Source organism: Strix aluco, chromosome 1 (assembly GCF_031877795.1).
Source record: "Strix aluco isolate bStrAlu1 chromosome 1, bStrAlu1.hap1, whole genome shotgun sequence".
Taxonomy (NCBI): Eukaryota; Metazoa; Chordata; class Aves; order Strigiformes; family Strigidae; genus Strix; species Strix aluco.
Genome location: NC_133931.1, coordinates 73,309,758 through 73,326,971, shown reverse-complemented (window position 1 = coordinate 73,326,971; position 17,214 = coordinate 73,309,758). Strand labels below are relative to the sequence as shown.

At 38.8% G+C, this 17,214-nt stretch overlaps 1 long non-coding RNA gene across 1 annotated transcript in view; it reads left to right on the top strand.

Annotated features, from left to right (window-relative positions):
• LOC141923638 (uncharacterized) overlaps window positions 1-17,214 on the top strand; it is an 81,171-nt gene that overhangs the window by 6,712 nt on the left and 57,245 nt on the right. Inside the window, exon 2 of the long non-coding RNA XR_012623361.1 lies at window positions 10,578-10,704. This is a non-coding gene — a long non-coding RNA (uncharacterized LOC141923638). The remainder of the gene's footprint in view (window positions 1-10,577; window positions 10,705-17,214) is intronic.

Here is a 17,214-nt window from a genome sequence, read left to right as displayed (position 1 = left end):
GTGGAAAATGAGCACTGCTTGCCTCCTGTGCCTCTCCTGAGTCCAGCAGCCAGTGCAGGTAGAGTCACACCCCTCTCCCAGGTGGAAGTTGGGCCAGACTGCAGAGGAAGGCACCAAACAGGGTGCAGGCTAGTATTGTGGGGTATCAAAGTAATACCTTAACAGTCCTGGTGCCTGGAGTGTGATAGCAAAACTGGTATGTGGCATCAGAATATAGACTATTACTACTGAGATGGCAAACATCTACAGTGCAGAATCTATGAGTTCTCCTGTAAAATGCTTTTGTTGCTGTGATGTTGCCAGTCATGCAGACAACCCTTCCTGCCAACCTTTTCCTCCTTTTCATTAATCTGCAGTAATTAATTTGGTGTTCCTTTGCATTCAATCTAAGGGGTATTCATGGCATTCACAGGTACGGTTCAATTAACTCCCTCATCTTTCCCTTCCCAAGGGTGTCCCATTTTTGAGAACCACCCTAGGAACGCATGCAAGTTGAGTGTGGATAGAGGCATCTCCTGCCAGCAGATCTGTGCACTTGTTTTTTTCTATGGACTATTGTCTGGAACTTGGCAAGCCTTTGGAATCTTTCCTGGATGAACAGTTCTGGATTATTCACCAATTTTTTGTGAGCTGAAGTGAAAATAAACATGAGCTTAGGACTCTCAGCTCAAACTCAAACCCAGGCTTTCTCAGTGTGAGCCCAGAACCAAGAGATTTAGTTTGGCCCTTTCTGGATTATGATCCAGCAACAGAATTAGGTTTTGAATCTGAATGGCATCCAGGTTCTGGGATACTCATGTAAATATACAGTCTTAGTGCCTGCAGGATGTTTATAGCCTGCTATTCATTTCTAACTAGTGGCATCATTTGCCTTTTTGACCTACAGTAGGAGAAGCTGTGGGCTTTACTGTTGGTATTGGGTTTGGTACCTTATGACGGTAACAAAATCTGCAGATGTAGAAGCATGATAAACACTCAGATATGAGGCTTAGAAATGAGTCCATTTCTAAACTGTCTTAATGTCTGTTGAAATGGGCAGAGAAAGAGTTTATGTAGGTTGCACAACTGCAGCCATTGACTGTTCACTTTCAGAAAAACAGATCTGTGATTTTTCTGTCCTCAAACACTTGGTAATTTTGATTTAAAGCAGTAGGCCCAAATCCAAACTGAGTTCAAATTTTCCAAGTGTCTCATTACCAACAGGTATTGGTATGCCTGGAATGAGAAGTGTGTAAGGAAAGGAAACCAATCACCTGGTCTAGTGCTGAAAGGGTTAATGGGGAATTCAGAAAAGGAAAGAATAGGCTGCTAGAGTTGTGTTTAATTTTTCAGTCTCTTTGCTGTCTGCCAGTCCTTTACATGAGTGCTAAAAATTTCATTAAAAAATTAAAAATATATTTTAAAGACCAATTTAAGAAACTGAACATGCAATACTAACTTTGGAAAATTGCAGCTCTCTTTTCTGACAGAATCTTACATTTGTGACTAAGGGAAAACGCAATTATTTCAGTGGATTGCTGGAGAAGTAGATGTGAATCCCACTTTATCCGTTCTCAGTTTAACAGATTGACTTGGAAACCTTCAGTTTCAAAGAATGTAAAGGTGTCAGAGTGAGTTCATATAGAACAGATGGGTTTTCTGGAAAAAGCCTCCAGTTTGATAAACTTCCAAAAAAATGTCACATGACTGGCAGGAGACAAAGTACCTTTGTTGTGAATGTTTGCTGGTCCCACTGAAGTTGATGCTACTTTGGGAATTGACTTCAGCTGAGATTAGGACTTTGGTTATAGACTAGTGTGGGTGTTGAAGATGAAGACACTGATCATTAAAGCTGTGTCAGCTTCTCAGCAATGAACTGATGTTCTTTTTGGCTTAAGTTCAATGCTCTTTGAATGAGAACCCTTGATTTACATTAAGTGTTTCTCAACTGTTCTTGTGGAGATATTAAGCTGATGTCTTGCTACTGTTTGTGTAGCCACCAAAGAAACAAGCAAAAAAGGAAAAAACCAAAACAAAACAAAAGAAAACCCCACAGAAAATACTGATTTAAGTTTCGTGGCTGCTGTTGAATGTGCTTGTCCTTCCCTCTTGCAGCTGCAGAACATACTGGCATTGCAGGTGGGTCATCCGACAGCTCCATTCCAGACTGTTGCCAGTCCTGCTTCATGGATCAGCCAAAAACTGCCTCCTGAATTGCGCTTGCACCTGTTTCCTCTTCTTCTGGAATAAACAGTTTTGTCTGAAAAGAGCATTGACAAAGGCCAAAGTTGCACACCCAGCCTGGCCCACTGATACAAAGGAAACCACATTTTCTTGATGCTTGTAGAATGAAAGTGGCAGCTGTTACCATAGAAATAGTCAATTTATGAAAGAAGAAGTTTTGAGGAGGCTGAACTAAACTGCTAATCTAAGAGATTGCAGTCAAGACAAAAGGTTAAAGTTGGAGATGTGCTAATTAGGAAATAGCCACATTTCTGATAATGTGAGGATGAATACAAAGGAATTCTATTTGATAAAAATGCTGTTCTGGCTAGTCCCTTGAACCTTTTATTTTGAATACACACACGGATTAGATTCATCCCTAGTATAAATCCACTGTTTTGTGTTCAAATAGGTGGAAACGTAATGGATATAAATGGGCGCTATGTCCTGGAAAAGGTCTTTCAGATACTTCCTTAAAATGTATTTTAAGAGTTATTTTTTCACATTCCCTTTATGGAGACATTTTCCTGGGTTTTGTTTTGCCTTTTGCAAGTACTGATGTCCTCTCTGTCCTTTTCTCTCTGCTCAACACGTTTTTCTGGGGTGCAGAAATTACTGTGGTTCAGATTTCTCCTTAAATGTGCTAAAAATTTTATCAGCAAATAGAGAAGAGGCTTTGTTATTTCCGCTGCACTTCCTCTGTTGATTGACTGTGCCAAGACAAAGTGAATAATACAGTAAAGTCATCATCTGCAAACAGGAGTGTTTGGGCCAGATCCTCTCTCATCATACAAAGTGCCAAATCTTTACTCTCTTCAGGAGAGATGCATCTCTCCACAAGTTTTGAAAATACAGCAACATACTATTTCTGTTAAATTTCTCAGCTTTAGAGCACTGAAAACCCATCTGACAAACTCCATCTGAGCAGCTAATAACAATTTTAAAACAATTCTACAGTTTGCCCTGGATTATTTCACAAAAGACTTAATTATTCTTAATTAAAGCTCCTGTTGATTGTATTTGTGTGAGCCCTAGCTATTCAAATAATCTTGGGCCCTACAGTCTTCTATTTATTTATTTTCACTTACAAGTAGCCTGCATTATCACGGAAGTCTTTATCTGTGTAATTAGTTTTACATTCATTTTGTAATGAAGACTGTACAGGAAAAATGGAATGGTAAATGTTGTTGGATATGTCCCCCAAAATGACACCAGTAACATCCAAGCAGTAAAAATATCACCATCAGACTGTTCATGGAAGAGCTAAAAGACATTCTGTGACCAGTGGATGCAAGCAATGGGTCGGGGCAATTGTAAAGGGTGTTACAGCATGTGATACTTCCAGCTGTATCTTAAGCTCCAACTTGAAGGCTGTAATTTTGCCCTAACTCTTGTATCTGGGAGACTATTTAAGACAAAGGCTTATTGCTAGGTCCCTTCTTTACAGCCTAGATGAATGTGTGGCATGTATAATTCCTTTTTTTTTCCCTCGTGCTGTTATTGCTCTTTAACTTACATAACACTTCTCCCACCTAGAGGTGTCTTCCTCAAAGCATTTCTAGGCAGCAGTTATATCCTTACTTAGCTCCTTCATTGCTAGGCTAAACCACTTAGCTCTGTTAGTAACTTTGGATGGAGGATCTCCATTCCTCCACTCATTTCAGAAGCTATTCCCTCTACTTTTCCCCATTTGAGTTCATCTTTCTTGAATGTATGTAAGGGTTTCAGGTGAGGCACAACCCGCACTTTGGACGTGATCACAGATGTCTCCTGGGTTCCACTGAAAATCTCTGTCCTCATGTCCTATAGTCTCTCACTTGGCTTTTTCATCATGTTACCCATTTAGTCATCCTTTCATTGGTGACTACAGTCCTCATTTGTCTCTACCTGGTCATCTCCCAAGTTACATTTGAATTTTCTGCACATGACCATACTGTTTACTCCATTTCTATGGCTCCCATCTTCAAGCTGCTCTATTTGTATAGTTTCACTACTCTTCTGTATTGGCAGTACAAGAGCACACAGGTTCTCTTCTATCCCGGTCACAGTCTCTACCTGATCAAGAGCTATGAAAGGACAGCAGAAGCCCCAGGATGGATCCTGAACACCCTTACTGCTAATCGCAGTTGATTTGTTGCATCCCTTCATAATAGCACTTAACTGTTACTACTTCTCCTTTAGCTGTTTTTTAGCCACCAAAAGAGTGTTCTGCTTAGTCCTCAGAGTCCTTAATAATGTATAACATGGTGTCAAATGGATTCCTAAAGTCCTGAAAGATGAGATCTATTACACTTCATCTGTTCAGAAAATCACTTACCTCATCTTAGAAAACTATGTGGGTAGTTTGTATGGTGTCCCTTTGGTAAATGGCTGTTGCATTTTATCCCATTCTTCATTTATCTCTGTGTCTTTATATATTGTCTCCCTCAAAATGTATTTTAAGGCCTTTCATACTAATGAGGTCAAATGATACAGCTTGTAATTTCCCAACTGCCTTCTCTTATTTTTCTTCACATATTTTTTTTTAAGTAAAGAAGCCGTATTTACTATTTTTCAGTTTCACTCCCAACTTGATGGTGCTATTAAAAATATTTGTCACTGAACCAGCATTACATGTGTCAGAAATTTTTAGAAGTCAGAGATAACAGTTAACCAGACTTCAAGTTTGATGCATTTCACTTTTTGAATCAAGCTTTTGTGTTAGCTGTGGTAGCTTCTATTTGCGTACCCACATTCTCATTGTTCACCTTATCTTTGTCTCTAAATTAAACTTAAAACTTCTAATTGAAAACCGTGGCAAAATACTTATTCAAGGCTTTTCCTTGTGTTGTCTTTAAACTCTATTCCTCCACAGTGGCACAGCATTTTTCTTTGTCTTATTTTATTCAATATTTGTTTTCATATTCTTTGCAAGGTGTAACTCAGTTGGATTCTTGGCAGTTCAAACCTTGTCTTTGTACTTTCTGACTTCTCAGATGTTCTTAGGTTGTGGACAGTACCTTTGGCATTTTGTGTGGACTCTGCCTGTTTCCAGTACCTTGTTTTTGACATGGTTATTCATTCAGGTTAGATCTGGGATCTCTTCTTACAAGGTCCTGCTAGTTGCTGGCTGCAGCTTTGTAAAAGCTACTTGCTCAGTTTACTTTTTTTTTTTTTTCTGTACTACGGAACAGACAGAACTTGAGAGAGCTTAAATGCCATTTTTATTGTCGTTTTACAATGCTTTACTATGTTAGTGCAATTCTTAAGTTCCTTTGCCTACCTTGCTTCTTTCTTACATAAATGATCCTACTCATGTCATAATCAAAGCTATGAAGATTATTTGTGTGAGAAAAGGGTTGCAGATCAGAGTCTACATTCCTTAAAGTACTTTCATCAGGTACAGAATTTTCTCACAGTGGTGGCTTTTCTAGCTGAACTGTAAAAGCTGTTTAAGAGGTACATATGCAGTATCAAAAGAAGTGCAGAATATTTTGGAAGATGAAACTGCTTGAAAACTGAAGGATGCATGGATTTGTCCAGGTGCCCAGTATTTCTCTAATAGCCTTTTTGCCACTTGATTCAGGTTTTATTGCTGTCTTTTAAAGTATTATTAGATTTTCTTTTGGCACTCTGGTGATTTGCAAACGTGTAAGTACGCTCAGGAAAATGGTCTTTCACAGAACTAAATTGTTGGATGGAGAAAGTTCCTTCGTAACTACTTACTTCTTGGAATTTTGTCAGGTCTCAAGATACATCATGGCTGTGTTGCATTAACACAAGAAAAGCATACTCAGCAGCAGACTCTGCCCCAAAGAGCTTGCAACTGAAATATGTAAAATACATTCAGGGCCAAAGGAAGCAAACGTATTTGTTTATGGTCACTGTGAAATGTGGGAAATAAGCCAGTGTCACTCATCCAGGGCATGAGCAGTAGCTGAACCCAGTGTCCTTGACTTCTCAATCTCTCTCAGTTTCAGGAAGATTCTTCCTATTTTCATCCACTACAGTCTTTAATATGAGTTGAAAATTTCAGTAGGATACTGGCAATGAAGAGAGACTAAATTTCATTTACTTTCCTGCTGTTCACTTACTTTAATAATCTGTCACTATATGACAAAGTTGTTGGTAGAAGAGGAAAGCATGGTATGTTTTCTACTGGTGCCACTGCATTTTTTAGCCAATCCAGTAGGGGAGTATGTAATAGCTATTAATCTGTTACAGAGAAGGCAGTGGGTGGGTCAAAACCTGATTTGGCTGTTAATGTACAAATTTTGAGCAGTAGACATGAAATGACTGAACAAGGAAGTAGATGACAATGCAGAAAATATTTTTTGGTATATAAAAAGCTTCCGTTTAAATTGAGCCTATTCATAAGTAACAGTACACAGAATTCTGAGAAGATATTAGGAAGTCTCAGTACATTTAGATTTTCAGATTAGCTGGTGAACTGCACAAATGTGACCTGAATTTTGACTCTCCTGTGGTTTCTACTTATAAATCCTTTTTCCACTACAAATAAATTATGAAATACATTTAAAATAATGAGATAATGAAAAAAGAATACTTTTTTAAAAAATCTAATGGACACAGCTACTTTGAATAGTGTCATTTTTTGCTGTGGGAATAAAAAAACCCCTCCAAATCTCTTCTGTGTATAAATACATCCATTTACTTCAGCAGCATCTGAGTGAATCTGTTTGTCCAATAAAACTTCACTGAAATGTCAATCCTGTGTGTGTCACAAAGATTCAGGAGAGATTAGGGAGGAATCTGTATGTGATTCAGTACTTGCCGCTGTGTCAGCAAGGCAGGATCCAGGGTCATAGGAAAGAAAAGGAAGCAGAATTTTGTTTTGAAGACTGTACATACAAAGCTATTACTTCCCTCTCTGGCAGCGAAACTACATATTGTATTTACCAAAAGAACAGGAACAAATCTCATAGAAGTGCTCACATAATGTTATATTAAGGAATTTCAAAGAAATTCTGATCAAGATGGTACTTAGGCTATTAATACTACAGAATTGTCAGGTACCAGCACAGTGTTGTAAAGAGCACTGCAAGAGGGTTTCTGCTGGCACCAGTGTTGCAGTTACTCACCCAACAAATCTTGTGCTCAGTAATTCATCTCAACAACAAAAAAAAATCCAATTAATTTTACCACTGGTAATGTTTTTTCCCCTGTCTCTGTTCTAAAATAGCCAACACAAATCTTTGTTTTGTTCTCTTGGTCTGATTGTCTTTTTTCAGGGAAGAAAGAGGTATTCAAACAATTAGAAACTTTTCTATCAAGAATGTAGAGGGAGTAGGTTAAACGGGAATGATAAATCATGGTAACGGAAAGCTGTTGCTTCCAGTTTAAGTGCTGGCTTTCTGAGCAAAATTTTCAGAAAACAGGATCTTAGCCTTAGGATTTGTACTCCTGCATGAACTTTTCAGGAAAACAATTCTACTACATCAAGGACACTCCCTCTGTTAACAGCCTACTGGAGTGATGGGTGTTGATTTAAAACGCAGAGAGACAAAAATAACTGGTTTAATTTTCAGACGTGTAAAATGTACAGATCACTAGTTGAAAAAATGTATAATTTCTTCTAATACTTATTTGTTAAGCATAATGCATATTTTTGACTTGGTTTATATGCCTGTGTTGATTTTTCTTAGCTGTGGAGAAAGATCTACAATACAAATAATGTGGCATAGGTATTTATTTACTCAGCAGTCTGTCCAAACAAACTGACCCGATTAAGATGAAAATTTTTCATGCAGCATTTCCAGGAGATTTGTAGTGAAAGGCATGTTCTTTTTGCAGGTTTATTTTAATAAAAACCCAAACTACCTCAAAACCCAAATATTCAACCACAAAATCATATTATTTTTAATTCCAGAAAGGCTTCATAATACCTTCTGAGTATTACAATTTAGATGCTTCTTGCTCCTGTTCTACTCAGGGGCCTGTTTTCCTGTCTGGACCTAATCTTCCGTGACATGCTACTATCTCTGCTTTATGGCTCTGGACATAGCCTATTCTCTGATGAATTGAGGGAAATACAGTCTAATAATGTAGCTACACAAGGGAATGAGAATATGAGTCACTCAGACTTTAATATGTGAGGTCCAAAAGCTTGTATTTAAGGCTCCCCTGGAAAATTGAATTCTCTGCAAAGGAAAAAAACACAAATATTTTTAATTACCTCTAGACACCTATTTCTCATTTAGTGTTGAATACGTATGATGACTTCAGTAAAACTACTTCACAGGAAATAAGCTTAGAATTTGAGCTATGCAGAAACCTAGTGATGCATGTGACAGGCTTAGTCTGAATTTATATACAAATGACTTCATCTGATAGGAGGAAGAGAGGGGTGATGGTGAGTTAAGAACATGTTGGGCTATTGGTATTCTTCAGCCATACTCTGTTTGTACGGAGAACTTTTTTCTTGATGGTTCTATTAATCCTTTCTCTCAGTTTGTAGCATTTGAGACAAAAAGCATTTTTTACACAAGTGTTGTGCATGCGGCATGGCCCACCCAACTGAAATCCATCTGTGAACTACAGTGTCAGCTTGACACCAAATACTGTCTCTGGCTCTAGGACAGGTATCTTTAAACATCAAACAACAAGCAGAAGTTGTATTTGAAAGCCTTGAAACCAGTTGCCAGTCTGAAAACTCCAATTTGGGTAGAATATTCTTAGCTTGGATTGCTTAATCAATGCTCTGTTTTCACTTCATTGGCAAAAAATAATATAAAAATAAAGCTTCTCTATTAACAAATTGTTTGTCATTTCCAAGCTGGCTGCAGAGGTCTGTGCAGTCATGTCTATTGAGTTGCTAAATCTTTATGCCTCCTCCTCTTTGGAGAGTCATTAAGCTTAGAAGCATTAGCCTCTACAGGGCTGCTCAGGATGGCTTGTTTTAAAACATGTCAAAACTGTTGGACAGCAGCTTGTTAAAAACTTCCACATTATGGATCATTCTGATTGACTGGGCATAAATTAGTGACAGTTCTGTTATTATTTTTAACACAAGTTGCAAAGATACTTACACATCATAATTGAGCCTTTAGGCTAGGGTCAGCACAGATATTTAGTGCATCTGAGCTCTTCCAATTTTTCTTTCTATTAACCCAAGATCTTCTATATGGTCTGTCTATTAATTAGAAATCTGAGTAACGGTTACTCAGTGCAACTACAAGATTGTTGAGAAACTGGTTTTCAGAAAGGCTGTTCGCCCACACCTTCATTGGCTGTAGCTCAAGTCAACAGTGTCACTGCTCTAAAGCTTAGATTTGTACAGGGTACACCATAGCTCTGCAGTTAACCCTGCAGTCAACTCAGCAAGAGACAAGGCAGCTCTGCAGACCAACACTTCAGACCAAATGGGTTTGCCAGTGGTTGCTGTCCACACACAAAGCAAACGATGAGTCTGCATGTACCTACGCCCACCATGACTTCCACCAGGTGACCTTCAGTGCATCCCATTTGTACCCTGGTGTTTCATCAGCTTTAAGATAGTGAGTGACCTGTGACTTGGAGGGGTAATGGAGCAGATGTGTGTTTTAGCTGACATGGCCTCTGGCAAAGGGAGAGGTGGGGGCAGCCTGTTGAAAACCTCTGTGCCAGAATTCACCTGAGCTTGTCCCTTTGCTGAGTACAAGGGAGGCGGGAGATGAAGGAGAGGGGAGCAACCATCCTCCTTTCCCCCCTTGTATTTCAGGGGGATTAGTCCCTGTCAGAGAGAAAGGAGGGAAGAGGTCCTGCCCACAGGAAGAGCTTTTTTGCTCTTTGCCTTTGAATGCAGTGTGAGGGTGTGAGCTATGACTTTTCTCTCATCTCCTCTGTTATGCCACAAAGACAGACTCTCCTATTCTCCTATAACTAGGTTTTCACAGTTCAGCAGCAAAGGTGCAGGCCCACGTTCTGCCAGAATACGACTTGACATTTTGTTAGCACCAGAGAGGATTGGATTCTAGTTTCCAAAGGCAGATTTTAGGTCTTTTTTTGAAGACTGTGCTCCAAGGTAAATAATTTTGTTGTCTGACCAATTCTCAGGGAAGAATTACATCTCTGTTTCCCATCTTGTATGCTTGTATGTATAAATACAATTTGAGTGTATTGTATTTATTATACTTTGAACTTTTAAGTATTTCCTGCAATTTCCAGGAAAACTTCCTTTAAAAAAAGCAATAAGCTACTGACCAATATGTGGAAATTATTTAGGAAATTTTTTTCAGTAATGGAGAAAGTCCAAAGAAAAAAATTCATGGCCTACTGGGACAATTTATAAGGAAAAATAAATAGGAGAAAAATCATCAGCTAAATGACATCATATAATTCACCCTAGTCTAATTTGTGACTTTCAGATTTTGAGCATTTCTTAATTTGATTTGCAGGTGATGATCTGCTGCCAGAATAAATAAATTTTAGAAAGTGTCAAGACTGCTCAGCCATTTGCTGTGGTACCACTCCTACATGAGGAACCTTTATCATCATCTTTCTTGAAGTATCTTCTCTCCTGTGGTAAGTTTTTCAGACATACAATCTTCTTCTGTGTCACGAGTTTTAAAAAGAGGGAGTGAGGTGAGTTCTGAAAAGTCCAGCTCTGGTCCTAGATATTGGTGGCAGAAGTGGAAGCTATAGTCAGTAAGCCTAGTTGTAGGTTTGGTAAGGCTGTGGAGTATAGTAAATACCACAGAACTAAATTACAGGTGTCACTAACTGTAGTTTGTATTTCCTTCATCCCCATAAAGTGGACCACATTAGTACGATGTGTAAAATTTTGCTACTTGTCTTATCTGAAATTAATTCTTTAAATACTGGCATCTGTATTTGCAACTTATGTTGTCAAAGTGATGTCAGTCCCTCTAAATAATTAAAAAAAGACCCTCTCATCCAATATTAAAAACAAACAAACAAAAATCCATTAATAATTCTGACAACTAACCTTTGGAATGGAGACCTAATTAGTTCTTATTGAACTTGGTCCAAAGATCACTGAAGTAATTTGGAGTCTTTCCATTAAAGTTAATTGACTTTAGAGCAAAGTTCTGTCTCAGACACCCTAGTTTAGCAACTTAGGGTAGCAAACGGTCACTCTGTCACCTATCAGCGACATCACCCACAGACAGGGTGTGTTAGGTGTTCTATTTGACATTGTTTCTGGTAAAGATGTCGCCTAAGTTGATGATGCCCCTGTGGGCATGTAGAGGACATTGAAAAAACTTTGTGCCCTGAGTACCCATTTATTTGGCAGTCACCAAAGCCTGCAGGTTTCCCTCACTCCAGCTTCACTGTGGAGCTTTCATCAGAAGTGTCAACATTAACAAGATTTTAAACTGCAGGCGAATATAGAACATCATTTGATCCTGGCAAAGAACTGTTTGCCTCAGCACTTGTGGGATAATGTAGAGTAAGCAGCAAATCATTGGTGAATCTGTAATTCAACACCAGTCCCAGGAGTGCTCAGACAAAATTTGCTGCAAAGAAGAAGGAAAGGCACCAAAAGTGATTAAATCCGGCAATAGATTCAGACCTTGGGGGACCTCTAGGGAGACTCTTCTTTTTTAAAAAAGGAAAAACATAAAGGAAGAAAGAAAAAGGGGTACAGAATTATGTGCTTAACCCTTTCATTCTGGCTTATTAAAAACCATAAGGAACCCACAGATGCTGAATGTTTACTGAACCTTAATGGACCTGGAATCATCCTTGCAGTTACTCTAGTTTTATGCTTGGGGCAATGTTGAATTCTGGCCATTATCCATGAGTTTCTAGTGAAATTTTTGCATGTTCTATCAGGCCATTAATTCTCATCACTGTTAAACACCTTATTTGCCTTTGCTGTCCGTAGAGATAATTAATAAACATAGGATAAAATTTGTATAACATTAATAGAGCAAGGTATTTAATCTTTCTTTGTACACGTAAAACTTGGCAAATTCACTAACAATATCCAACAATAAATGGTGATTAGAGAACTTCAGTGGAATTGCATTGTCAAAATGGTACAACACATCTGTCAACACAGACAGTTGGTCCTTAGACTAGCATTTCAGTGGATGCTTACTTGCTCCCCATCTCTGTTTTGTCTTCTATCTGGCTGCTGTAGTTCAAATATAGATCCAGTGGGGTCAGTGCAGGTTCTTCTATAGTGATGGCTGGGACTTGTGCTTAAGACCTTGGGACTTGGGAGATCCCTGCTCAGTTTCCATCTCTGTTATGTATTTGCTCAGGGAACATAGGTCAGTTGCTCTTGGACCAGTCATAATAGGGTTGACAGGGCCTGGCTGCTTAGGTAGTCTGCTTCGTGACAGGGCTTTGTTTCCTACTATATTTCTGTACCTAGGAAGCAGGGTTCCAATTCCATTTGGTGCCCCAGGTTACTTAACATAACAAATTTAATTTAGTCAGTCTTAAATAATGACATCAAGATGAAAAAACCTCCCTATCACATTAATTATCCTCACGGTATTCCACTCCCTTTGCAAATTTATTTTGGAGACTAAGCAAGATTATACTGCAGTATTAAATGCAGTCATCTGTTTGGATGAAAGTAGTTGCAAAGCTCCGGCTAATGTTCATATGAAGTTTAGATTGTAGTGTACATTCCACGTTCTGATACAAAAAATGCCGAGTTAATGTACCAAAAATAGACATTCGTTTAAAGAAAACAAAGAAGCTTTTAAGTGATCATTCTGAAAATTCCAACGGCATTTTTCAGTCATTTGCATTGCATGATTCGTGCTTGAAATATTTTTTCCTACTTTCTCTTAAATATACTTCTCTATTGTTTAAAATTAAGATGCCTTTTACTTTGCCCTGGTGGTTGGTTTTGGAGGTAGGTGGGCATAGTTGTTAGTCTTTTATCATTTGCAGCAATGGGGCTGTCACTTCAGACTATATTGGCCTAAAATGATGGAAGAATCTTTAGCTTCGTGTTTATGTCCAGGCCAGTGGACATCCAGAAGAATTTTAATCTCCAGGGTGCCATCAGAGAAGTGCTGGGCAGCGTAGATGGGCAAAGAAGTCTATATGTGGGCAATGAAGCCCTGCCTGTTCCATCACAAAAGGGCCCCAGGAGGCTTTTCAAATCTGTACTAAAGCACATGCTCAAGGGATTAGGCATCTACTCTTTTTTTTTTTTTTTTCCCTGAACTCACAAAAAAAAGAAACAGTCTCTCTCAGGCATAACCAAGATGGAAGGCAATATCTTACTGACAGAGAAACATATATTTAGCACCATGAGTCGTTGGAAATGTTTGCACTCGCTTCCTGAGAAATACAGGGAGCCTCTTGATAATGCTAGATGGTAGCAATCTGCCCTGTGGGCAGATGTGCACATAACAGACAGTGCCTGAGGCATATTTGCCCACATTTGGTGAATTCTCCTTTTGTTTATGTTACTGTATGGTTTAGTTTTATTATATTAACTGTTGAGAACAGTATCTCCTTAATGTCAGAAATCAATACCTTATTTATAAGTGCGCAGATTTTAATAATGCAGTAATGGTAATGATTTTTTTCTAAGTGTATGGTAAAAATAGTGTGTCACTATTTTCCTGTGGTTGAAGATACTTTAAAATTGGTGAACTGGTCATACTGATTTTGAAATAATCTATTTTTGCTGTTGTTCCAGATGATGTAAATTCATGGAAAATGTTCTCAGAATCTGGCTAGACATTGCTTTTGCTTGTTTGAGAGTCTATGCTCTATATTTAAGAGTCTTGCTCTATGCTCTTAGCTGAGATTGAGATGAGGTCATTTTCCTTGAAGTTTTGTTGTTAAGGTTCCAGATCAATACAGGACTTGGTTTTGCATGTATTTAAGTACACAAGTAGTCCTTCTGAAATCAGTGAATAAAGTTCTGACTTCATTGATGTCAATGCCAAAATTTCCACTCGCTTCAGTGAGGCCAGAACTAATCACATTTTTCAATGGAATAATTTTGGGGCAGGGAAAGGGAGGGTTGTTTTGTTGTTACCAGTGAATGAAGGGTAGTCAATATTTTAAGATTTTATAACAGATACAGTGCAGATATCCATGGAGAACTGTGAGAAATAATTATTTCAGTTTTGTAAAAATCTTCTGGTTTAGTAAGCCAGTTCTTTATTTTGTCCTTTTGCGTTATATGTTAATGTTAACCGTATTACTGTGATGAGATGAAATGTAATCTAAAGTGGTTTAGATAGCATTTAGATACAATTGATGTAAACCTTCTTACTACATCAAACTAAAACCATTCAGTCAGATGAAAATAAATTGTTTTGTCATTACCAAAAGCTTTTGGTTTAGATTCCTGAATCTCTTTTCTTCAAGACATTTGTTTAATGGGAAATTCTGAAGTAATGACATTCTTCCTGATTTAGAGCATAATCAAATTCTGAAGGGTTGGGATTTCCTGCGGAACAGAAGTTTCAATTTTGACCATCTCACAATGCAGCGAGTAGTTAATTCACCATGACTGTTTACCAACTCAGTGAAAAGCTGAGTACTAAAGTGCTGTGCAAATTTGGAGCTTAGCAGGCTAATGTTATTCCTGATCAAAATGACATGAACATACTGCTGGTCAAATACATTGCGGTGCCCTGATTTTTCAGAAGATAATGACTATTGCTACAGTTGCTCTTAGATACTCCTCCCCATTTCTGATTGACAAGATTTTTTTAAATAGAACCCAAGCTTTTGTAGAAAATAGCATGTTTCTTTTACTTTCCTTCTGCACTCAGAACACAACTTCATGACCGATAGTCAGAAATAAGTCCTAGTTTTACTATTAAAAGCTTTTGCAATAGATTGATGTGCAATATAGCCTGTTTTATTGACCCATTTATTCACTTCTATGTATTTCTTAATTTCTTGGTAGTCTTAATTTCTTGTCAGAGCACAATATACTAACAACTCTTTATCCACTTACCTGGTAACTTTATCTACAGAAGCACAGTGTTGTTTTAATTTTACTGTAATGGTGATTGGCTGGAATTGACTCTGTCTTTACACTATTTTATACAAATATAGTGCCCTCAGTTTAAGTGGAATGCATCTCAATTTATACATGTGGCTGCAAAAAAAGGACTTTTGGATGTTTCATCACATATTGAAAGTGCTGAACTCTTAGGTAATACAAATGCCTTGCTGGTGGTAATATCCTCGAAAGGTTTCTGCTTGTTTCCTAAAATGTCTGCGTTCTCAGAAGGTTTGTTCACACAGAGTCATGGAGTCCTTTGTTCAAACAGGTCTGACTATGATGTAATAGCTAGCCCCAGCTGCTGGGTGGGAACCTTTCATGTACAGGCTGAGTGACAAGTAGCCACATAAACCTTCCTCCACTGTTGTAACGGACCTTGAAAATCTGCTAGGTCCAGGAGGACAAGGGAGGTCAAGGAGAGGCAGGACGTAAAAAATAATATTAAGACATCATAAGCGGAAGCAAGCATAGTGAGAGTTTTTCATTTAAATGAAATTTTATATACTCACAGGAAGCATCATCTAGTGGTTAAAGTACAGAATTGGGAGCTGAGTGATGCCGCTTCTATTCTTGGCCATGCTGCTGCAGGTTTTGTTCCAAATAGAGAAGAGCAGAGGTCAAAAATATACCTGTAGAAGAGCTTTCAGTTTTTAATAATAGCATGAGATAAGGCCATATCCCAGAGCATTAAAGAGAATCAGAACTTTGATTGTAGATAAGATTTTTATGAAAACCAGCTCAGAATTTCAAAAAAGGGACAGATCAGAGTTAAATGAAAATGGGTATGAGAGGAAAGTCATACTCAGTCTGAAATCATGTGAAGAGAGGTATGTAAGTATAGTCTAGGGTCAGCAAATGTAGAAAGCACCAAGGGTAGTAATGGCACAATAATTAGTTCAGGGGTCATAAAATGTGTCCATCTCGTACACCCATGAAATTTTAATAGCTGCCAAGCGTATGATATTAAAAGCTTCCTTTTGTATGAATGTAAAATGACTTATATAGTGAGATTTGTGCAAAATTCATGGTAGAATACATGGTCTCCACAGGGTTTGTGCCTGCAGTTGAATGGGAATGGATTCAGACAAGTTAATGCCCAACTGTGCTCAGCTGCACAGGTAATGTACACATGGGATACTGCCATGTGAAAAAAACATAACTTTAACTGAGACAACTTGGAAAGTTTGACCCCAGGTATGGAGAGCTTTGTCCTCATTTTCTATCTCCTAGAACACCTTCATGCCATCACCAGGTTCTCCACATATCTGTAGTATCCAGGATCTTATTAGGCAGTTTAGCTACTAAATTACAAAGCCTGAATTAATGTACCCCAGATTTCTCTTCTGTTCACAGCCTGCTGTTTTGCGTTCTAGATTTGGAAGCTGGTGTTGCTTGGACATGCTGAAAGTGTGAAGGTATATATTTCCAAGATAAGAAAATATCTAGGTCTTTGCAATCACATGTGTGCAGAACCACTTGTCTCTGAATATCAGGTGTAGTCTAAGTGTCTAATGTTAAGACGTTCCTGATGTGTCTTAAGACTTGTTCCTCTACATGCCCAGAATGTCTCCAGCCTTGATGTTGCTGAGCAGTTCAGTATCTGTCTTGCACTCAGACCTGTCAGGATTTCAAACTTAGAAATGGATGGCTGTGTTGGGTTTGTGTGTGTGGTATGGTTTTGGTGGCGGGGTTGGGGGCTATAGCAGTGGCTCCTGTGAGAGGCTTCTCTATGCTCCCCTGGCTGCAAGTCAGGCCCGCCTCTGGTCAAGGCCAGGCCAGTTAGTGACGGTGGTTGTGCCTCTGTGATAATGTATTTGAGAAGGGGAACGTGAGTTGTGAGGAGGAGTTGTGGAGGAGACACCTATGAAAACACCAAGGTCAGTGGAAGAAAGGAGGAGGAGAGAGGGGAGCAGAGACCCCCCTGCAGCCCCTGGTGAGAGGACAGGCTGTGCCCCTGCAGCCCATGGAGGTGCATGGTGGAGCAGATGCCCACCTGCAGCCTGTGGAGGACTCCACACTGGAGCAGGTGGCTGCACCCGAAGAAGGCTGGGACTCTGAGGAAAGCCTGT